Source organism: Neodiprion virginianus, chromosome 4 (assembly GCF_021901495.1).
Source record: "Neodiprion virginianus isolate iyNeoVirg1 chromosome 4, iyNeoVirg1.1, whole genome shotgun sequence".
NCBI classification, from domain to species: Eukaryota; Metazoa; Arthropoda; class Insecta; order Hymenoptera; family Diprionidae; genus Neodiprion; species Neodiprion virginianus.
The window spans coordinates 18,409,058-18,434,300 of record NC_060880.1 but is presented as its reverse complement, the minus strand read 5'-3'; the positions used below and the strand labels follow the sequence as shown (position 1 = coordinate 18,434,300).

At 45.0% G+C, this 25,243-nt stretch overlaps 2 long non-coding RNA genes across 2 annotated transcripts in view; both read right to left on the bottom strand.

The window, feature by feature from the left end:
• LOC124302951 (uncharacterized) overlaps positions 1-8,927 on the bottom strand; it is a 64,267-nt gene extending 55,340 nt beyond the window's left edge. The window contains exon 1 of the long non-coding RNA XR_006907796.1: positions 8,821-8,927. This is a non-coding gene — a long non-coding RNA (uncharacterized LOC124302951). The remainder of the gene's footprint in view (positions 1-8,820) is intronic.
• A 6,824-nt stretch (positions 8,928-15,751) lies between these two features.
• Positions 15,752-18,277, bottom strand: LOC124302952 (uncharacterized). The gene is made up of 3 exons (XR_006907798.1): positions 17,226-18,277; positions 16,454-16,562; positions 15,752-16,227 (listed from the first exon to the last, which is right to left on the bottom strand). It is a non-coding gene; the product is annotated as an uncharacterized LOC124302952 (long non-coding RNA).
• Between the last annotated feature and the right edge of the window lie 6,966 nt (positions 18,278-25,243).

Here is a 25,243-nt window from a genome sequence, read left to right as displayed (position 1 = left end):
TCGTTAACTTTGTGTTCATCGGTATCGCGTTGCCAGCCGGCTATCACATATTATATATACCGCAAACCCGTGTACGGGTAATTACTTTATAATAGCTGCAACCAACCTGCGTAATTACCACTTTCAAATACTCTTCACAAGTTCTTTCCCCTAATTGCTTAACTGACTTTCCGGCTGCCGGAAGGCATACCGCTTTACACTCGCTATGCCCATCTACACGACGTTGCTGTTGTTATTATTATTATTTTTTTTACTTCTTACCGTTGTTGTTGTTGTTGTTTTTGTAGTTGTTATACGGCAAAATTGCAACAATTTGCGATAATTTTCATACATAATGATGCGAACATGTATACTCAATTTTTCATTTTATTTTATTTTGATTATCAATTTGATTCCTATCCTTCTTCCCTTCCCTCAGAACCTTTCGATATGCGGACATGTGATTCGATTTTTATCAAAGTTGAATAAAATTTGCAAACAGCTGCACCGCACGACGTGTTACATTACAGTCAAGTCCAGGGTTACACATGAAAATGCAGGAGGCACCTTGAGGCACTCTAATTATCATGTCGAGCTGGAGCTGCAGCCATCTTCGAAAAGTGCGCTGCTGCACTTCCTGCTGCGTTGCAAGTGTAGTGCAACATTGCATTGCCTAATGCGCGAGATGTTTTGCACTTAAATCGCTAACGCCGGGAGCGAATCGAGGAACTTGGAGGAAAAACCGACTCGATTGCAACTTGTTTTGCATCCTTCTTTTCAGACACTGCAGGTTTCATATTAAATTGCACAGACTTGATCGCATTGCAGGATGTGCCGAGGAATTTTCGTACCAATGATTGAGGTATTATGTAAGGGTGCAGCCAATTCAAGAGTAGAACACTTATACTCGCTTGGCGAACTGCGGGATGCATTAGAACGCCTAGTTCTTTTTTACATCCGGTTTTTCATAGCAGTCCTCAAGGGATTCGCGATTATCCCTGCAAGTTTCTGTGACACAAATTACTGGTTGATGGAAAATTTCTGATTGAAATTTATCGATCGGCGATAATCGGTGAATCAACATTTGTGGAATAAAATCAAACGAATCCACCGAACCATTCATTTCAACCATTTTGTAGTGATTTAAGACGAAAGTCGATATCTAGGATCTGTTTAACAATTTTAGAGTAATCTTTATTCTTGCAATATTAGAATTTTTTCCAAGCAAATCAACAACGATTAGCTATGGTGTATAAAAACAAGCGAAAAAGTATCGATCCTTCCCTCACCGATCCAATATGGGAATGATCATTGCGGGGAAATATACAGAATGATTTTAACTTGGGAAATTTGTTTACGAGGTATAATATTACGGTGAAAATCTCTCTTCCCCTTATTTACAGCAAACGCGTCGTCGTTAAATCCTCGGAGATTATATTTACCTTGAGCACTTCTCGTGCCAGCTTACGAGTATAGCTGCCATCGTTCTTATAATAAGGCGATGCTGCTTCAGCGATACAGCCGCGCATTGGTAATTTGGTGGTAACTGATTGCAGGCGAGTATTTTAGCCTTAAAGAGTGTTGAACAGCTGAATTGCGGAGATGGCCATGCAGCCTGACTCGAGGGCCGTAAAAGAATGCGAATTTTTCTCCTTTTTCTCAACGATACACTTTTCTTTTCTTTTCTTTTCTTTTTTTTTTTTTCTTCTGTACTCCTTACCGTTTTTTCACCTTACTTTGTTCCTCCTCTTTACGACCGTGGAGAAAAATGCACCTCGGCAAATTATATAACTCGTCGCCTCGACTGACGATGCAGCAGGTTGAAACGTATTTGCGCAGCTCGCTCCGGTTTAACCACGCAGCTACGTTGGTAATTGAGGGCGCGTAAAACTCGTTTAAGAGCTTTTTAATTTTTGAAACCCCCACGCATGTATACGTACATACATACCCTGAATTGCACTCAGCTTCATTAAGCATTCACTGTTTACATTAGGTATCCCGATTTAATTATCCGTAAACGCACTGCGCCTCTGAAAAATATCGGTAAACTTCTGCATACGCATATTATCGCAATTTCCTGCGTATTTTCCCATTTTCGTTTACTAACCGTATATTTTTCGTTCAACTCGCTATCTAGTTAGACAATTTACACAGAGTGAATCGCTAAAGACCAAATGGAGCGTCGTCTGCTAAAATTTAATGCGCACGCGCTATAATCGAAGAGCGGCTGTTTACCAGGGCGACCAACGATCACACACGTGACTTCAAAATTTTTGAGGTAATGAAATTTGCTTTGTATAATATACTGGGACAATTGCTTGGAACTTGAAAATCAACCGCGCATGCGCCAAATAATTCAATCTCATTGGTCGGCGAAATCTTCCCGCGGCGATATTCTTGTCTGCGACGCAGGTGAGCCAGCATACGCAAAATGTGTACGTTTGAATTTTCAAAGAGCGTAAGCGTTAAATTCCGACCGTTCTTTGAAGAATCGATTTTCCGACCCTATAACGAATGCTTTCAAAACCTTTCCGAATCACTGCCTCAATTATTTAAGATTCTAACCTGGAAAATTCGTATCAACTACATCACCGCCAGAATCAGTTTGACAGCTGAAACTCGGGATGGCCAGCCTGCACGAACAGCCGATAAAACTCGCGCATGCGCGGTTGATTTTCAAGTTTCAAGAGATTGTCCCAGTATTCACATACGACAGTCACCGTGGTATCGTATAGCTGCTTTGGTAAATTCAGAAGGCAATGATTATAGACTGTTACATATTAATTCGAACAAGTCTACATTTTATTTTCTCAATAATCCCTGAGTATATTACAATATGCAAAACTTATACCTCGTCTATATACAAACACCATGTCCCGTAGTTTTAATTACACATTCGCGAATACAATTTGATTTTTTTGCAGAGGGATTAAAATGCAAAAGGCTGATAGTAAAAAAAAAAAAAAAAAGAAAAAAAAAAAGACTAAAAAATCTAAACGCATGATATAATATGTAATGTGCTAGAAAACGGAGTAATTATAGACCGCGAACATATGATAGTACAGCTCACCGGCAAATTGGTTAATTTGCACAATTCGCATATCACGCGTTATACGTGCGAACAGTGTAAGGCGATCTACCGCGTTTTACATATACAGGTATAACATACGCGCAATGAAACACTGTCGATACGACGTGACGTCAAAGGGTTGCCGGAGACGTAAGCAGCGACTAATCGTTTGGACAATTAAATGATCATTAATAAATAATATTTCATTGTTCTTCGTCGATTGGGCGGATCGCCAAGCGCGGTTTGACGTAACCTGCAGTTTGCCTTGCAGAGACTCACGTTGATCTGTTCTGCACTTATAAATTCTTCAAGGAAGCAATTATTATTCTAGGATTGTATATTCGCTAATTACACGATCATCGTTCAGCCTCTTATGGAACTGCTAAATACGATACGAAATTAAAGTTATGCTTACGTTTCGGGCACTCGTTGCAAGGTATCGCAAATAGTCCCCAAATTAAGTTTGTGCAGAACGTGGTGGATTTTTTATTCGGTATAATTTTAAATATAACAAGTTTTGCGTTTTTTTCGCTAAAACTGAGGCACAGTAATATATTTCACTTTCAAATTCTGTGGTTTCGAATTTTTTTTTTTTTTTTTATCCCAATGCTTTGGATAAATGTTTTGGATGAAATCCCTCCATTCGATCGCTTTAACTCACTGCAGCTTTGGAATCTTTGTTTTACAATTTTTCGTACAATATTTTCAATCCAGACTGTACACCCGGAGTAAAATATAATGTAACGTAGGAATAAGAAGAAGAAAAAGAATATTTCCCGTTATGCCGCGTAATTTTTTAATCATTTCGGATTAGTTTCTAACAGTTTAATACTGCGAGCTTATACGTATAATGAATGCGTTAATTTCGAGCGACGTGCGATGCGATAAAAGTTATTAATGTGTAAGAATTTATGACCGTATTTATACGTATGTACACATGTACACATAAACGCGCACACGCCTACGCGCAGAAATAATTAATTATTACATCATAGATCGTGTCTGATTACATGTGTAATGCATACGCGGCAGTGATTCGTCAGATAGATAGATAGACATTACACGCCTGCGTAGGATATGTACATGTACATGCGGCAGAGTGCTGCCACCTGAAAATAATCAATTTTTACAATTCAAATGGCGACGGGGAAGCCCCCGAAATATCTTTAATACGCCACTGGTAAGGAATCTCACAATGCCTGCTCGTTTCCACGGCAGGAAGGCTCACAATGGCGTGTCAGCAGGGATTCTTCCTTCATTCTATTGTTTCTCCCTCCTATTTTCCACTAAATCACGAATTCTTTTCATTCAAATTAGCATTTCTTTTTCCCTCTGATAAACGTGATTAATTTCTCAAAGTACTTTTCAACCTCTTTAACGAAAATTTTTCCCATTTGATCAACATTGTTATCACGATTTCAGGATTCTGATACTAATATTGTACATTTATGTAACGCACGCGCATTGAATTCGGTAGGTACAAAATTTGTCTCGTTCGCGTGAAAGCGGCAAAGTCGTGGTATGAGAGAGCGTATGAAACCCGTACCTTATTCTCGCCAAAAATTACGCCAATGGAGAAGAGAGAACGTAAATGAGACGGAGGAGTTGGAGCGAGGAGTGTGAAAGAAAGAGAGGGAGAGAGAGAGAGAGAGAGAGAGAGAGAGAAAGAGATAGTGGAGGAAGGCCTCGGCGCACAAGGGAGAGACACACAAGGGGCCGCGGGTTCAGAACTGCTAATTATGTAAATTGCCGGTGTTGCAAATTACCCCCCCAGTTTGTGTTCGCTCTACACACAATCCACACACAGTCTTGCGACCCGAAGTCGAATAGCCCATATAACACGATACGCTAACTGTTCGCCATATCCGATCCTCCGCCGCACCTCCATTGAGTGTAAGAGAGTAACAAGAATGAGAACGGTCACGACATGAAGTAAATTTTCAGTGTACTTTACACCGATTTTTGTATTATTAATTGATAGCCTAGTTCTAACTATTCTAGGTACATAATCGTTTTAGGTTAGAGATAAAACGTTCGATTCAAAAGCACTAAATACCCTCTTCGGTCTGCTGGAAATATTGAATCCTATGAAGGACTGTGAAATCCAGCGTCAGTATAAGCCCGTGTGCAACTTCTCCAATCTTTGTCAATTTCCCAGCATCAAAGAATGCTAAGGTTAATCGCCCTAGACTGGATAATACGTGTTGCATAACGAACCGATCAGAATTTACTTCTTCACTGCGAGTGCAGATCATGCTTCGATAAAAATGCCTAGACAAAGGGGTACTTTCAACATGTGACACGTGAAGAAGCTCGAGTCCTTCGTGTTTATCAGATTTCGAGATTCCCGAGAAGGGAATTCCAGTCGAGGGATAATCGTGTGGTCACGAATAGTGGAAAATTTGAGAGGAGCGTTTAATCCGTCGCGGTAATGACGGCCATAAACTGTGGCGAACGACACCGGGGTGCGTTGTGTTCGTTCAAGAGGGCAGGAAACAAATTGGGCCTGACAGACGGAATCGAGCCTTATGGCAGCCGGCCCAAACTCTGGGCACACAACCTGCGGGGATGTCGGGATGCCCTCGTGGCAGGACCAGCCTCTTCGTTCCAGGAACAAGGCGTGTAAAACAGCGGTTAAATCGGGCGGTTACTATTCAAATGAAAAGCACCAGCTCCTCGGCCGGTAAAGTGTCTAACAAATGTTCGGATTGTTCGATTGGTTCGACTGGATGAGGATGAGGATCACAGATAACGAGGCATTAGGAATAGGCGACTGCATAGGGTGAAATTTCGTCCAGGCTTTGATCCTAATTACCGATGAAAGGCTCGATCTCCTCAGGCACAGTGCCAACTCTCCACTCTTGATAGCTACACACGATGAATTTAGTGTTTACGACTATCGCCAAGTGCTCGGTTATGGTGGTCCCGACTCTCCTTCGGTCAGGGTACAGATTTATACGGGGGGAAAACACTCGCCTGGTATAAAGGTCCTGTCCTCACCGTGTTATTTAAATCGGACAACGACTAACTTCGCCTCGATCAACCCGCTTGACTTATGTTAACCCAACTCCCTCCTCTTCCACCCAATCCGAATTGTATATCCAATTTTGCCACGGACAAATTATGGGAAATATAATCGCCATTGATGGTAATAATGCGGTATACTAACTAACATTGTTAACGACGTTGCTAAACGTTCCATACTCCAGGCACCATAAAATCAAATGGAATTACGAAATCACTGCGGTATCATACAAATATTTACTTTATTCAATGATTCCTTGGTCATTGGTAGTCATGTCACAGACACAATAGCCGAAATTGTATAAATAACTATTTAGCTCGAACAGAATATACTTAGTAGAATACGTAACTTACCGAAGATGTCCCGTAATTTGTGCGCCAAGTTGTCATGAATTTTGTCAAAACTATTTATTTGTTAAGATATGTTTACTTTTGCCTAGAATCTTTTGCAGCGTATGAATCGCACCGATCGAAATTGCTGAACAATAAACCATGCGGAACTGCACTGGGAATGATTTGCTGAATGCGGTGCAACTCGGGTTTATGGTGCTCGATAAAAGGGGATTGTATGGAATCGGAGGAAAGATTGCATTCAGACCCTGACTGCCGAGGGTGAAATTACCTTCTGTGTAAAAAAGTCGAAGTTACGTGGCAAAAGGCGGAGTTCTTCTTTTCACAGTTCGAAAAAAAAAAAGAAATCACGACATCTGTAAAAGGGCTCAGATCACTGCAGTGAAACAGGCGTCATTGGAGGAGATGACGTGGTCGGGAAACAACTTTGATCGGTATTAGAACCGAGAAATGTGGTGTGTATTGTAACGGGGACAATAATTGTACGAATGCGTCGACGGTACGTGAAAGAAATAATGGTGTAACCACGCTCCGGGTTTTATGCCGAGGTGACGCGACCACGGTCTGTGTGGGTTATACACGACGGTATCGGGTTACCAATGAAATAGTGGTACCATTTTGTTTACAATAATGTCCCCGTTCGCCGTGTCCACACTCAACGATCCTCGCTCTACCCTCACCACCTAGGAGTCTGACCGCCTGGTCAGGGTGTGAGGGAAACCACGGCGGCGTAGCCGCAGAACGAATCCACGGATTAATATTTTGGTTGAATTGAAAGATGGATAGATTTCTGATTATGAACTGCCTTTTCCACTTGTTGGAGGAAATTTCAACAGTATCCTTTGGCACACTGTTGTCGACATTGTGAATAATGTCGTCATTCGTGAGTTCAACGTGGTACCTGATATGTGATGTAACGGTCTTGCGAATGTCGATCTTAGACTACAAATACCTCTCTTGCACATTCCGAGACCATGTATTATATGTTCTTCAAGATCAAAAGATGAGTCCCACCATGCATCCGCACCTTTAATTTGAACTTGTAGAAATGCAAATTCAAACAAACCGTTTGCAGTCCGAGACGCGGCTGCGGCGATGATTCTCTGTGCAAACATGTAGTTAGAGCTGTTAACCAGAGCCAAGGTTGGCCCAGGTTATGACGGTATTATGATAGGTTCGCATGCCAGGAGGGCATTAAACACGAAGAGATCCATTCCGGAATCGCAGAAATCCTCAACTTCCAGAATATGATTCCTAGTTATTAGACCTCGCCGTATCCGACCGTGGAAACTAACCATCAATCCCTCCTGTATCTACTCGAATAGGATGTCAATGGTTAGCTGGGAAAAAAGGTACCCGGCATGGTCATCCCGAGCTCCGACCGAGAAACAGAAGGCCCCTAGAGGCGAGGCCACGATTACCTCGAGCCATGGTCTTCGGGTCTGCCAGTCTCGCGTCTGACTGAGACACTCCGCCATGCGCGACATTTATACGTGCCAACTGCACCGGGCAGACCGTATGCAATAAAACTCTCCAATGGATCGATCGTCCGAAAGGAACCAGCCGTTCCGCAAGAACGCGCTCTCCACTCAATTGACCCGTGAAATTCACCGTGTGATTGAGCACCCAATGGAACCCACGCAAACCCAATCAGTAAGCCGAATCCATCAATGCACCTCACTGTGTATATATAACTTCGACCATTCACGAGATGAATGTACATCGGATTAGAAGGTCACTTGTTCCTTCATACTAACGAAAGACGAAGAATAATAATAAACAAACGGAAGTCGCAGATATACGAAAGAATTTGTCATTTTCGAGTAACATTGATCACTGACCATAACGACTATGCTTCTTTAACTAACTTTTGACGACGGAGTTTCTACTGTTTTTCCAACTTTTGTTAGTATTCAAAGGGCAAAACAGGCGTGTATATTATCTCCAGGATCTGGAAATCCATGGTTGATACTTTGGCCTTTAGCCGACACGGACACTTTTCCTTATGCATATCTGGCCGGTTGGTGTGCACTTGTAGCTGTACCGAGGTGTACTTCATGGTAGAAGGTATCCCGTAATTACGGTCAGTGAGCATTCATTAAACTGATTACACCTCACCCCTCTTTCTCCCTCAATTTGCTCACTCTCCGGTAGTCTTGGTAAGTCTGTTATCCTCCCATGTCTCACCCCCAGTGATCTGCACCTACTAGACTCAACGCCGAAGGTGGGTGGTTAGACAACACGTAAATACACGCGATAATACACACCTTAAACCCATAAAAATCAATATCTGCCGCATGAACGCAGGGATGAAACGGGTTGATAACATCGTACAGGATGGTTTGAGCTAAGTGAATACAGACGCCTATTACTATTTACATCAACACTTCACATACCTGAACATTATGTACCGGGAATATGATGCTTGGCTGGAGAAAATCTCTATGCGGTCTAGCAATAGACGAAGACTCTTCCTCGTTATGAAATGCTGAACTGGAACAGACTGTTGTCAGCGTTTTAGTTAACAATAGAAATAATCGTCCTCTAACCAGATCTTCTTTAGATGTTACCGAGAGAGAAATACTAAGTGATGCACGGTCAATTAACCAACTTAGGCCAGCGAGGAATAATGCAGCCAGGCTACGTTCTCGGCTGACTCGGCAACGGAATGAGCCTGAGGAGAACAGAGTTGTAGAAGTCGCGGGCAGCTTTTCGCTTCATACTCCGGGGCCGCGATTCCCGTCATAGATGAGAATCGAGTGGGCACTCTAGGTGTGCGCCTTGGGCCGCGAGTGTTCCATCCTCCTCCAGGAGTCCGAACGGAACGGAACAGCGTAGCAATTATCAGCCATTTCTCGCAAATAGCTGATGGTTAGTGATAATTATCTTCGGTCAGGGACTCTCTGAATTGCTGTGCCAACCACGGCACCGCCTCCCATTGGTATTCCATGCAACGGGTGTCGAAATCGAGAGCGAATAACTCTTTTCATTTTCGATCGGGCGATCGGAGTTCTGCAGTTTCGTGAATCGATTCCTTCCTCACTGGCCCGTGATTTTTGGCAGACGACTTACCGCCCGACGTTACTTCCAGCTAGCAAACACTCTTAAAAATTCTGGTCCTTATCGTCGTTACACCGAGTACGTAGAGAATTGAATAAAACCTGTGAATATACAGCCTCAAGCTCGGCTGTGAATCTCGAGCTACGCCGAGAACGACAATCGTTATAGGATACCGCGTAGCTCCGACTGATATTTGCCTACGTAATTAAGTAATGCTCAGTTGAAGCGGATCTGTAACCACGCAACGATTCACTTCACGTAAGAAATTTTTCTACTTCTTTCGAAGATCCCCGCAGGCAGTTTACTATTCTTGAAGTGAGATGACTTGATATATTGGCTTGAAGGTCTGTGCAAACAGGCTGAAGTCGTGTGAACTCAATGGAAATCGTTCAATCACTTGCAGTCACGAGAGTTGGTTGGATTCGTACCTTATTTCTTCAAGATTTAGAAATTTTTCTCCAACTGTTTGTGTCACGCTGAATCACAAGATACGGGTTAGCCTGAGACGCGAGTTTCAGAGGGATCACACGTAAGAGAACATTTCCAATTATGTTTTCATTGGCGCGAGCGGTTCCCCAGTATAACACCGATCTTGATGGCAAGTCGCAGGGTAAAGTTGAATGTAACAATTTAATGAAACTCCCCAACGGGGTAAATGTATTCATCCTTTCCGCAAATTGATTGGCTCGAGCCGGTGATAATTCAAGATAAACCTTAACGATAGGATTTATTTTACGGCCGATCACGTGGCGAGTGCCAGAGAGGAAAGATCAGTAAGAGTAAGAGAGGGACGGCCTTTGCCGAATCCCGCGCATACACCCACGGCTGCAACGATGCACCAGACAGCGTTGCAGGAAACGTTTGACAGGGAGGGAAAAACGTTGGTGCAGTTTTATCTTTCTTCTTTTGTCCCGCTTGGAAATATGCCCGAGAAGAAATACGTAAGAATGTCGATTCGCCAACGAGATAACAGACGGGGTCCGTTTTGAGTGCTGCACTTTGAAGAAGCGCTTTCCTCGCGACTCCTGCTGCAGATGCGCTGATGCATCGAATTATCGTCGCGAGACTCGAGCACTGCGGGCTGAAAATTACAGGTAGCAATTTTCCATATCTCACAATTGTGGGTACACATGTATAGATAGAAGGAGATACCGAGTTACGAGAGGGGAACCGAATGCTAATAACCCAGGTTCTAATTACAGCTGCTTACCGTCGCTGACTAATTGTTTCATCGGGTAAAAATAATAGCTCCCTGTCACGCGCACGGACTGTGCACGCATACTGACCACTGTGTACTCAATCAGCTTTAGCCTTTGCCAGGCATTGTTGCCTAGGTATTGGTAAACATATGAAAACGGACTATGAATTCTGGTTACAAGTAATCATCGTGAAATCAATCAGCGGCCAAACGCTGGTAGGTTAAACCAAAATGATGACGGTCGTGCGGGAGCTATGCAGCAAGTCAATGCCTCCTGAGTTCAAGGTGTAAAATCGCTGGATGAACGACCGTAACTCTGATCCCAGCTCCACGAAATAAGTGTCGTTAAACGCAGAATCGAAGGCTGGAAGCTGATGGCGGTGGAAGAAAATGGTAGGGAGAAATAGAAGGAGGAAGAAATTATAAACTAAGAAATGAGAACCCTTGTACTCCTAAAGAGAATACGGGGTATCGGGTGGAGGGAAAGGGAAAACAACACCCGCCTACGATAATACTGATGAATTAGCTTCATGCTTCTGCCGCAGCACAAACACGCGAGTTCATTGGTGGTGCATTGGACTGGCTCACACACGCGAAGGAGGCAGGCTTCATCCAGGTTTATTGTTGGCGGCCACGTAGTTACCTCGTTCAGAATCTCAAGAGGAAAAGCACCTTCTTTGCACTATATATCAAGCCAACTACCCCTGCAGCTCGTCCATGGTGTCTCGGTGGGCAGCCGCAACGTCCGTACGCGCAAGCTGGTCAGCCGGTGAATGATCATCCTTGTCTCCACCCACTAACCCTGACAGCATAATCATCGGGTTACCCTCCACTTAGACTATAGTTAACCGGCCATTGTGGTTCCTCGATCTAAATGTGTACTTAAGACCCACTGGTTTGTTTTGTTCAAGGCGAGGTAACTCCGCTCTATCAGGTGACCGATCTGAGGCCACGGCTCTGATACGCGTCTGCCTTTGCACTTGTTGTATGGAACTCGCAACAATTACCTCTTCAACCAGACGACTGTGTTTCTAAATACTCAGTTGTTTTTCCATTACATAGATCATCGCAAATCCAGCTGTTCTATTTCATGTCATCCATCTCGGACGATTGGAATTCTGCGGTAGCAGACTGAATCCTTATCACGGATCGTTGGAGACCACTTTCGAAAATCCACAAGCCATCATCCTGGAATCAACAAATTGAGGTTACGGACTGCAGTGTTCCGTACGTCTGGCAGAGAAGAGGGGAACAGGCCACTGAATATTTATGCGACGATTAGATTAATAAAACAATATTCGTTGCCCGTTAACTTGATGCTGCAGCGGACGGTCCAGCTGTGTTCATAAATAAAACATCGGTTGTTTTACCTCCTGACGCATAAACGCCAATCGAGCGATTATCAGAACTGACTCGAGCCTCGTCCCATCGCTTCGCAGTTCCCCGTGTTCCTCAAGTCGTGTCTCCTTCTGCCGCGGATTCAACACCGACCCGAAGTGTCTGTGCTGAAAACTGCAGCAGGGCGAGGCCGAGTCAACGTATTAACAAGCCCAACCGCTGGAATATCTCAGCTTAGCAATTTTATAACGACGCACCTTGTGAATGGCGAACGAGATGTACAGGAATTGATATTTCGGCAAGAATTTATCCCAGCATCCCGCGCTCCGCGCGCATACCTACGGGTGTGTCGAATGGACCGAGAGCTTGCGCGCTTAATAAGTTTAGGATTTTACTTTGGCGGTGTTTCAGGGCTAATTGGGTCCCGCTCCGCGTGCCCCTCTGATGGCGCCTGACAGCTCGAGTAACGATCGATTCGACCCGGACCGACGGGTGATCGACAAATCGAATAATTCGATCTAATCGACAATTAGAAAGAGATCGAAGAAGGTGGACTTTTTTCCAATCAGACATTGGGCTCTAATGTTATATACTTCGGATAATACAATATGCCGATGAAAACGATTATTCATTGAAAATGTTTCAGCCCAAAGCTTCTGTTTCAATGGGGTAAATGGTAATCAAACTACTCTTGCCATCGTGTACTTCGATGTGATGCTTGTTTGATAACTGACAAACCCTGGTAAGCGGTCTTCCAATCATAATAAAATCGCAAGTGCGTCAACGGCGGCCATGTTAATACTGCAACGGTATTTGAATCTGTTCATCAATTATCATATTATGAACCCATTTTACGTCACTTACGGTCAAAAAAACAATAAACGTGAACATGAGATACCTTACCGTACCTATAATATATCTTTTCGGGAGCAGGTAATCGATGGATTTTCGAGTACAAAATGGAAAGATCTGCAACTCCGGAAGCGCGGAGAGCACGAGGGGAAGCTGCGAAGTGCGAGCCTGGTATAAAGGAGTAAAAAGTAGAAGCGGACGTCTCACTTCGGGCTGAGAGGAACTTGGGAAGGGGAGAGCGAGAGGTGAGAGGCCTCCGCGGCCCTCCAGAGACTGAGCTCGGTGCAGGTATGATCATGATAAGCAGGTGATAGATGCCACACCAGGTACCACCGGGTCCCACCAAACCCTCGATGCCGCTCCACCGGGCACAATGCTATTTGTTTCTGCCCAGCGGAGGACGCGTAAGCTTTCCCTGGCAAGAGTTGACTTCTTGCGCAGGGCAGCGCAGGGCAGCGTCCCGTGCGGACGATTTTTCTCTTCATTTATTCGTTTTTTTTTTTCATCCGGCTTCCCGTCAGCCTCTCCGCTCCTCCGTGTCGGTTAAATCACATCGACAGATAATCACAACTTAATTTGCCCCCCGCTGCGAAGTCATAGTAGCCGGTGCGTTATACCGTCGAGTCACTCCACTCCACTCTCTCGCTCCTTCTCTCTCTGTATCTCATTCTACCCGCGACGTCGAAAGAGCGGTTAGGCGACTTTAGTTCAAACATGACACGGGAGTCGTTGCCCATTCATTGTATGCAGATGGATTCATCGTTCCCCGTTACCGTGTCAAGGAATTTAATTTTTAAAAGCTTACGAAAGCTGCTTCTGCTCCTCCTTCGTCCGTTTATTCCGCTCCTATCCGCTTCCACATATTGTAATAACGCAACTATTCACTTTTCCTCACAACAAATCCTCTTTACTCTCTTATTAAGCTTTTTCTTTCCTTCAACCAGTTTACTAATGACGATGAATCGATATTATGAAGTCAAATCAACATCGCAAGGCTTGTATACCTCATCGGGTAAGTCCCAACGAGAACTCGATCGATGCAACCCGAAACAAAATTACAATTATTCAGAAAATAGTATCAGTAGTCAAATCTCTAGTTAATTGCTCGCATGCTGAAAATGTTTTCTTGAGTCAGTAAACGTCATTGGGTTATTTCAACCAATGATTCCAGTAACCATTTAGCGACCAGTAGAACAATTCCGGAAAGTCTATTCGAATCGATTAGGTAGCAGCTTCATGTTTTCGATCAAAATGAAGGGACAAGCTGCAAAACGAACGGTAACATTAGTCCAATTAGTCTCCTCGACGAGCTTAAGAAACAACAGAATTATGAAGCACGAACGTAGCCGGTTTGGGAATGGTCGTGTAGTGGTTGTTGGTATCGGTGATGCGTGCATCGAATATAGGTACTATAGGGGATAATCGGTGCTGACGTGGTTCAATGTTAAAACGAAACAGGAGCTGCGATGCGAGAAGCGCGGGGTATTTTGAATCAGGCATATGTGCGGGTCGTTTGGTGAATCGTGATGTAGTAAGAGGCCATCTATCAAAATTAAGTGATCAAAACTTACGAAACGAGTGCTTTCATCAACTCAGAGCAGAGCCGTAAATGGTCTATACCTGAGCGCCGGACATCAGTGGGCAATATAAAGTGATTTACGCGAAGGAATCATACCATGACGTTACCGATACTCCTCCAGGGTGATTCGAACGATGCATCAACGTCGATCGATCCCAGCGTGCGCAACTCGTTAACTACCTATTACTTGCTCTCAATATTCTCGCATAGTAAGCGGTCCAAGAACAAATTCATCGCGAGAGGGTAAAGAAGGTGAAGAAGAAGAAGAAGAAGAATAACTATACATATAAAGACTTTTCGTCGATCGATCATTGGCATAAATGCACACTGGTCTCAAGAAATGACTGACACTTTGAGACGTTGTTGCAGCTACGAGGCGTTAAGTGGATATTGATGATAATGTTGAAGGGAGGATATTTTTCAACCGGGAAAGTTGGTTCGTGAGTGATATCGGCTAGATTCACGGATAGTCAGGAAGAGATTCAATAACTTTTCACCCGGTATCTTCGGGATCTTGATCAAGACGTTTACACTTGAGCTTCGACGATAAGCCCCAGAGTTCAGATATATTTTACAGCCCAACCCGGCCCCTAATTTTTCTCCGTTTCGGGTCCAGTACCTTCGTCTCCGTCTTTCCACTCCTCCGTTTCTCCGGTATAACGGTGATGGCGATTGTTGGGCTGTTGTCGTGGATACTGAGATATCGGGTTACTCGCACAGGCGATAAAATAATTGTCTCCTTAAACCCATCACCGTACGGGGCAAGGGCCGGACGATTAATTCGAGAGATTTCGGAGGAAGAAATCTTAAGGACTTTATTAAACGCTGATTGGTGCCCCGAGATATCAGATTCCTCAAGCCGCTCGAGTCAAATAATAAAGAATAAGATTACAGATATGACGCGGTCATAGAATTATGTTATTAATTAAACGGGCTTTGACTATCCTCAACCACGTCGCTGCAGTTTTCCCTGATTATCATTTATCGTTGTTTAAATTCTCACATTTGTCAATTAAGCAGCGGAGCAATTAAGCCGCGTGGTAACAAGTTTCGTTGTTCGGTAGGATTCACGGAAACGAGATAGGTATGAACGTTACCCGCATCGGTTCTCGGTCATCTTTTTCTACTTCTGCCGAACCCTGTGAGACTCGTTTACATTCTCAACAGTTAATAAAGCCGTATCAGTCAATTAACAATTGGTCACAGTCTTCCGCCGTTTTAATGAGGTTATTAATCTTAATCATCAAATTAACTTTCAATCAGAATCTAGACGTTTTCACGCTGGGCTTACCGCATTCAAATGTATCAATCATCGGGGGGCATTGTGTGGAGAACGGGGAGGTTCCCGGCCGAGCATTCGACGTCATTAAAATTCATTTGCACCCAATATCCTCCTCACCGCGGCCTCTCTCGTACAAACGGCGCAGCAACAACTTGCTAATCATTACACCGGTTTAAGCCTCGTTTAATTTCATCACTTTCAATGAATCCATTCGCGCACAGCTGTGTGTGCGTGTAGTTCGGTTTCGGCTCTGCCTGCATCCACGTCGTCAACACGCCACAATACCACTCGACCCTGCACGTCCACATGCGCGCATATTCCGATGATTAATGATCTACTTTGCCCGCCATTAGTCGAGTCCGTTAATGAAGCGGTGACTTGACACGTTCGCTAACTAGCTCTTTCAGCCCAAGGTACTTGCGCCCCTGCAGCAGATCATGATCAGGTCGTAAGAGAGACGCGCACGATTGAATCCCGAGAAAACGCCGGCATTGCTGCAGAATATGAACAAATTAGATAACGCAAACGGAGAGTGGGAAAAAATGCAAGCGTAACGTGATCCTGTATAAAGTACGAAGCATATCCCGACCCTGAAAACCAGCAGGATTATTGGGATGGAAGGATGCGGAGCCTGCATGTTGGCGTTTACAGGTACGAGTGCATATACACGTGGTTACACAGCCTAAGCCTAAGCAAGGTATGCATAAATATACCACTCACAAGATAAAGATCTCTACAGGCTGCAGGACCGGCCTCCAGGCGCAGGACCATTTGTTCCATGCGTCAAACCGCGGCGACCCCATCCAAGGATCGGAGCTCCTTCGTCAATCTTGTGCAATTAAACCATCGGTTAGTGCATCACGGCTGTGTTATATACATTGTAGCTTGAATTTCGATTTGAAATCATTCGTAAAGTAGTAACCAATTCGTACAATGTCACATGTATTTTCAATAAAGTTACCTTCTCCACGTCGTAACACTAAATGTTCAATTCGAAACGTATTTTTATCCATAATAAACTCAGAAATTATTCGATCTTTTTCAATGACAACAGTTTAAACAAGCAAGGATTTAATTAACTGACGTCGATACACTGAGAAAATGGGCTTCTGTGACTCCATCTGACCAACGTCATTTGAGAAATAATTTGTTTCTTCAATATCGGAATCCGTAAAACTAGTCCAAGGTGAATTTGATCCAATGCCCGTAGAGCGTGCATCGGCAGGATAAGCACGCGTGATGTTGATTTGAATGAAATGAATATTTATCAGGCATATAAGGAGACAAATTGTTTTCCCACAATCAGTGTAGAATAATTTACCAAAACGTCGAGTAGTATATGTTAAACGAAATTTTTACAGCACGCGGTCCTTAACTGACTAACATATTACGCCGCGTAGTCGTTTAACCCACGTTATATACGACCATCCTAAAGTCAATTAGACTTTTCAGTTGAAACATTCTGCAGTTACTTTTTAGAAACTATACCTACCTACACTAAGTCCGGTGCAGCCTAGAGCTGGAATCCAGCTCTCGACGATCGCCTTCGGATGATACGTGGAACGGTGGAAGGAGAGTTACGGGAGAGACTTATGCCATTGCTATCCAGGTGTTTGTGGTCAATCAGATACGCGTTTCCTTGAAAAACCGAGCCGGGTATGCCTGCGGCGACCGGCCACCTCCACACGCCCGAGCATTACACGCATTGTACACGTTACCGAAAAGTCGCACGCGGGGGTTAACCGAGTTAAAAAATCCCGCTTCGAGGTCCGTCCGTCTGTCCGTCCCTTGGCTATCCAAGATAGATCTCTGGCCCTGGCTGAGCGCAGCAATCCCGTTGCAGCGGAGGCTGAAAACTGAGTCGAGTTTCAGGGTTGCCTTGGTTGTCAGCGACGTGCCCGGGGAACAAATTACCTTTTGTTTTCTCAAACTCAGCTGTTATTTAGGGCTAATTTATCACCACCCTGACCGCAGCTCCAACCATTGAAGATATTCTACGATCCGAGTTTTACGTGAAACGATCGAGGAGACGATTCCTCTCTGGTCTCTTCGCGAATGCAGGCGTGGGCTTCGGGATCGACGGGGTATAAATTTCACACCTCTCCGATTTCGGTGCAAGCATCGGTGCGAGGAGCTATTCGCTTACAGATTAAGTGACAAGTGATTACAAGATTTCGACGATTCAACCATGTATTCCGAATAATTTTACTCGAGGCATGCGATTTCAAGCGATTCCAGATGATTTCACCTCGAATGTCTTGCAGTTTTTACTTATATCAAATATTTCAAGTATTTTCAAAGGATTTCACGTCAAATTCTAACAGTCACTTGTGCTTGGTCTTTGACTGGTTCCGAGAAATTCTCGGGAATTCCAGAAGATTTTTCAACAGATTTTGCGATATCGGGAAACGAATAGCCCCACGCATCGGTGCAGGGGCCCGAATTTCATTACCACTGAGCTTTTGCGACACTCGTTGACGGTTTTGGAGACCTCGAGGCGCGGCTAGTGGGCCCGGGCCGCTCCGCAGGGCCCCTTAATTTCGTATTAACATAATGTATAACGCTCGTATACAAGCGATAATTGCGTTTTAATGCCGGTGTGCTTTACGTGTGGATGGCGCTTAATAAGCTCCCTAAGCTGCGGGATAAAATAAATAATGATATTCATTGTGCACAGGCGAGAGCCCGGGCTAACCAGAAAAGCATTTATCTTCACTGACACTCTGTTTATTAAAAATAATGACTGGTGAGCTACACACGCTCTCGAGGTTTCCCCCGGGCCTGGCAGCTAGCAGGGATACGTACACGCCGACTTCGTGCGGCCCGTCCAACAGGTTGCCGGTCTCCGAACGCCGCTCGACGCGTGACAATCTTATGAAAAAATCTGACGTACAGCGGCGGGCCCATCTGCAACGAGGCCTGGAATTATTCGCCTGTACGAATTCCTCTCGGAATTGAGAAAAGCGTCCCGCATTATCGTCGGATGAAGTTTCTGGGAGGGGCCCACGTATAATCGGAGTTTCCGATAAATCATGACGTTCAGGTGTAAATAGGCCACTCAGCCCTCGAAAACACTTCATCAACCCGAACCGGCGCGCAGAGCGGAGAACGCCCGGCAAATATTCCCCTCGGCGATATTTTAATTTACACCGGCTCCGGCTATCCGGCGCACGCAACTCGCCGGCCCCTGCGCACTGCGCACAAAAGCCCTAACCTCGAAGGGCAGGATGGGTGGTGCACAGGTTCCGAAGCATGTGCAGGCGGCTGCTGCCCGCGCTCCCACCGGCCAGCAAATCAAACTCGATAAAATACACAACCGTATATACGTAGGTATACCTATAGGGTGCCGTTGAAATTCAACAGACGGAGACTCGCCGTCGACGTACGTATTAAAATTGTCGGGGGCTGGCTGTTCGGGGGATTGTAATTATATTATAAATTCAGAGATTAAATATGCGGTCGTATATACCGTACATTTAAATATATACGTGTATACAACCTACCTTTGGGTGATCATGGGTTGATCCACCGATGCACCGCCTAGTTCGATATCAAATCCGAGTCTCAGCTATTCTTCGCATCATCTGCCTATTTAAAGTCCATACTAGGGATGGTCCAATAATTCGAAACACTCGGTAATTCCATGCGAAGTGAATGATATTGATTGATTATGACGTGTTCCGTTCATCTGTTTACTTGTTTGGAAACAACGTGCAAACTTAGCTCCAACTCTTCGGGGTGGTAGAAATTTTGATCTCCATAAAGAGACATTTTTCGGTGCCATGTTCGTCAATCAGCTTCTGCTTGTTGTGTAAGGAATTCTTGATTCTTTTTTTTCAACTGCAAAAACAAAGTAACGTGGAAATTAAAATCAGAACCATAAAGTAAAGCCTAATTGATTGTAAATTTGGTTATATAACGAGTTTTTTGCGTGACGAAAGATAATTTTTCTGCTAGCTAAACGACGAAAATGAAGTTATATGTTATTTACTTCGACAAGGTAGAGTTGTTTTAAGTTCTTCCTGAACAACAAGGGAACCAAGATGCTCAAACAATCGCATTTTGAAAATGACACGTGACTAGAAAAATCGAATATTTTATTCGATGACTAGCAGCACACTTTCAGGCAGTACACTAAGTCACCTGAGTAGGTAAACAAGTTAAGACTATTGTTTCTGCTATCATTTTCGTCGACAAATATTCAGCCCCCTTTTTAGTGTTGACAATGTCGTATGATTAAGACCTGATCTGGTATTATCGTCATTCAAATGGCTCACGATTGCAGGTTTTAAATCGTAGCTGAATTGTTGGAGGTCAAGTGACAAGGAAACAATGTCTGATCGCTGTGCCTTTCGAAACAAATCCTCGTCCTTGCTACTGACATGACTGTTCATAAGTGGTCGAGGGTTTGGTTAGGAGCAAACGGTAAAGCGTTGGATTCTCAGGGTGCCTTTGTTGGGCGAAGATATCAGCGATTGAACCGGTCGGAGTGAAACTTTCAGGATGGTGTGGAATGAGCGCGAAAGGTGTAAGGTAGAAAACAAAGGAACATAGCTGGATGATGCACGAGGTGTGTTTAGTCGCACGATAGTGACGCGGAGGTTCGAGTTCAGCGCGACGGGAGCCGATTCGGTACATCGTCCTCTCCTTCTCGGGCCCAAGCCGAGGGCTTGTGGAGGCGTCTTTCTCGGCCCCTAACAAGACTCGAATAGAGCCGTCAAAACCGCGGGGGGTGCGAGACTCCGGAGTCAGGCTGGCCCCCCGCTGGCGACCATTTTGGTTTTTATTAACGAGAGAGGAGCGTCCCGTCCACGGGAGGACGACACCGGTCGGCAGGCCTGCCGCAGAGGGACTCTCGCGCTAGTGCGAAGGAATTCATTAGGCATCTCGCGTTAATGACGCTAAGCCTCCATCCACCTTCGGCTACCTACCGAAGACATTTCACTCCGTCTGCTCGGACGGTGGAAGAGAGGCTTAAGTGCTGGGAACACTCGTCTGCTCTCCCCCTCTGACACATCCTCGCGACACTCGTTCCATCGCCTCGAACAACCGTTGGTATTTTATATTCACTTGTTGTTTTTTGTTTCTTTTTTTCATTACTTTTCTTGGTTTTACGTCATTGTTCCGTGGACTCGAACAGCCCGTGGTTCGAGAGTCACTTCGTTACAGAATTAAAACCTTCCGACTCTGAGTTGAGATGAACGTCCATTGAATGTTCCTTCGTGTCGATGTCAATGTTAAGTCGTTAGGCATGATCCTGGCTTCTGTGCGCTTCTCGAAAGACGGAAGCCTACGCTGATCTACCGAACGACAACGCCTGTTTCACTCGTCGAAACGATAGTGGACAATTTGTTCTTCTCATCGATACTTCTACAATCTGCTGGAAAAAGCCAGTTACCATAATGTCGAAAAATGAGTGATCATTGGCAGCATGTTTTCTATTTCAACGTATCCGCGAACAGAATATTTATCAACGTTTCCACGAACAGAATTCACGTTTTTGAAGAGAATTACATTACTTTACCAGACGCTAACTGGATGACAAATTTCTTCAAGCAGAGTCAGAGTGTTCGCTGAAGTGTCCGGAAAGAAAACTAACCGAACCTTCTAACACGTCTGGTGCGAAAAGCGGAAAGGAGTTCGAGTCGAGGTGGCGGCAGTGGTTAGTGAGAGCGGAGTTTGAACGTGGAGAACGTTAAACAAAAAGAATCGTTCTGAGATCAGGGGGACTGGAGGAGACGTCGTTCGTGGAGGTAATTCTTTCGAGGTATGGAGCTTCTACCAACCTAGATGGCAGGCCTCGCGAGGAGCAGGCAGGTCTCCGGTCGCTATCAGAGATGAGATCAGATCTCGGGGCGGGCAGGCGATGTTGGTATAACAAAACACTGTCCGGTGATGAGCGTCATTACCCCTACCCGGAGACGGAGAAGCCCCGTCACGACGGCCATCTTGGAGAGCTCTGACTGGCTGCCTACTGGAAAGGTTTTGTCCATCGGGGCCAGGGATGCGAAAGGTTATTGCATCGCGTTCCGGCGGGCTCAGCCGTTAATTAATTATCGATTATCGCCCCGTCATATCGCGTCTCACCTCGGCCAGTCACGTCGCAGCGACGAGTGCCCTCCGGAGCGTTTTGCGACCACGGTGAAATTCGACGAGTGTGGGTGTTAAACCCGCCGCCATACTTACTCCGGCGACCTACACATCCGAAGCCGTTGGGATACACGAATCGCGGGTAATTCAGAAGCCGATACGCGTTTCCGGTCGAAATGAACGACGACAAAACTTTCAAGGTCGTGAAAGGACTCGCGCACGATATCCATGGCAACCGGAACATCGTCGGTGCACACACGCTACGTACTCCGTGATCTCGCTCACACGTGTCCCACCTTTGCGCACACTGCGGTACAAAGTGCCCTGTGTACATTCAGCTTCGCATCAAGCTACTCGCGGTGTCTGCTTTACACCCTTTCTCCTCTCGCCTCTCTCTCCCTCTATCCCCCACCTTCTTGAGTGCCTTGGCACTCCTCCTCCTCGACCGGCTCGAGAGGCTCCTCCGCCTCTCGGTCGACTCGCGATGCTTCTTTTCTGCATCCTCCGTTTATTATCAGCAATTTGGCGCGCACTCGCGTGAGCGTAATTTCATATTGGTTTTCTCCCACCCGAGAAGAGGCTTTTTCCTCCTTCCCTCGAACCTTTTTTTATGTCTTATATTCGCTTTTTACTCCTTCGTGCAGCCGGGGTGAAAGGCTTCGTGCGGCGAAACCTTAACGCGCGAATATAACCAGCACGAGAACGAGCGAGGATCTCATGAGGGGCACTCACAAATTAGAAGATGATACTTCTGAGGGACTAGTTAGGAACTAGACTGATCGACTGACTGTCTGACGGTTCGACTTGCTCTCAATTTGCTTCAGAGATCGGTGAACCTCTACAGTAACAATGCATCCTGAAACTTCAAACTTCACGGTCCTCGAAAAAATATTCTATTCCGTACAATCGCAAACATGTACTTTGAGATGCATCTAGATAAATCGTCTTATAAATCATCGACCACCTTATAGATCCCCGTAGAGAAGATCTAGGTCATAGAACACGAACAGGTTCTTGCTTCCCCTGAGAAACGTTCGTCTAAAAACCGACTCAGAAGAATCGGCATCACGGTACGCGAAGCTTACATTCGAAGAATCGACGATGTAACAACAATTGGAATATAACTTATGGAATTTGTGCTAAGTAGCAAGAAGTTCATCCTACTCCTGACATTCGAAAACTCTTTCCCATGGGTGTTCAGTGATGAGAAAACCTAACGGCAAGAAGTAACAAAGTAAAGAATTCCCTATTTCATAGAAAATCTCAGCGGTGAGTCTTGAGTACGGATTTAACTGTATTTGAACTTGTCCCGGATTAGACCTCAGATTAAAATTAACTACCGGTTAGCTGACTTTAGTTCCTGACCGAGTACGTAAGCTACTATTTATCTTTAAGAACCGGGCCGATCCTACAACGACTCGGACAATGACTATAGGCATCACAATTTGCATGGCGCGTTGCTGCTGCAGTTACGCTGTGGAAAAGTTACCCGATCACTTTTCCGTCAACCCACTGGTAGCAGCTCAGCGGCGCGTCAAGACCCCCGATTTTACCCGGCAGCGTTAAGCTGTTTACTAAGTTTCGGCGTCCAGTCCATTCCTAAATAGTCTTTTTTCGACGGTTACCAGCAGATTATCACTTCCACGCCCACGTTTAAGCCCCGTTTAAAGTATATTCTCCATTCTGGGTTCTCTATCCCATTACCTCCGTCATGCTACTCACCGAGTCTATCAGGGATGCGATATTCACCTTCCCTCACCATAATGTGCTGCATCCCGTGAACCAACAATTCCGTTAATTGCCTTTCAGGTAGATGAGAGTTTTGGTTTGGCGACTGTTGCTAGTTACAATATCATTGTCCTTATATCTACGGCGTGCCTACATCAGCATCTCGTGCTGTAAAATCATTTTGCATTAGACAGAGTATTATAAATTGACACTGCTAGATCTTACGCTAATTCTGATACTCGAAGATGTCAGGACAGTTTTATTATGGCAACACTCTTGTGGAGATTGGGAGTCGAAACGTTCGAAAATTGCTATCATTCCAAGAAATGTTATAATAATGGATACATCACAGTGAATTAATTGGCCACTTCACCCCGCATTTAGTTACAACCATGAGAAGGTAGAGGAGCCTCCAGGCCGTATAAAGGAGCGCGAACGAAGCACCAGTGCGTCAGGAATTACAAGGAATTAAATGCGGCAGGTGCAGGCAAGTTCGATTGGTGATATAATTTCGTCGGCGAGCACGCCATTCGGTGGTTAAGAGAGCTAGATATATACATATATATATATAGAGAGCCAGAGAGAGGGAGAGGGAGAGAGGCTACTCAAAAGGGAGAAATGCGCCGGGAGGCTCTCATGAATCAAGGGATCACACCCTTGTTAGCGAAGTGCGCGTGTGCATGGGGCTTCCCTCGCCGGTCATGGTTGCGATCTATCGCCGAGTCGGCGTTAATTCCTGCATCCTCCAAGGAGTACGGTGCCCGGGGTTAGAGCGAGAAAAGCGGTTCTTACAGTCACTCGGGTCTTTCGCGATCGCTGCACTTGCATAGCTGCAGTGGAATCGAGCCAGCGTAAAACTTTTCCCGTCTGCAGATATTACGTTTTCTACCTTCTCTGCAACCACGTACCGCGCCTTTTATCATCCAATTAAAGCGTGATTTAGAGTTGCCGCTTAGATGCACGTTTAGCGATCGTAAAAGTCATCACTGTACGGTAATCAGCTCAACATTAAAATCATCGTACTAACGATAGACCGAAATTCGCCAATCAATTAATTATACCCAGGGTCGTTAAATTAATTCGAAACTCATCCCTTGTTCAACTTTTTGACTATTCGCCTTAATTCTGCGTCTCAAAAGGAACATATTCCGATTTTGTTAACAAGACGTGCATGCGCTCATGCGTACGTGTGTGTGTGCGTGTAACAGTCGGTCTTCAGAAAAACAAATTCATTTGGTGGGGGTCGTGATTGAAAAATCATGGCTATACAAGCCTGACAAATGGAGACCGGCTAATTATCACCAGAAGTAAATTAATCTTTCAGAGGTAGTTGAGCTGTTAATGGGTAAAGCGTTAAACGATGGTTGGGAGTTGTGACAGGGTCAGGGTGCAGGAGAGGATGGAACCCAGCAAAGCCGAGGCCGTGAAGCTTTTCTCTCCGTAGGCGTAGAGAGAATATAAGCACAAGGATACTAACATGACCGATGAAGAGCCAAGAGGAAGTCTCGTGGAACGCAGAGAGCGGCGGGTAAGACGCAGGAGGTAGAAGAAGAGGAGAAAAGATGAGTAATAAGAATAAGAAGAGGGAGATGAGGAATTCTACTTCTACTTTTTGCTGTTCTCTAATTAGGGGCCAATTATAGCGAGCAGGCGCTTGGCTCCACACAATACCTGCGAGCGTGCAGCGGCAGC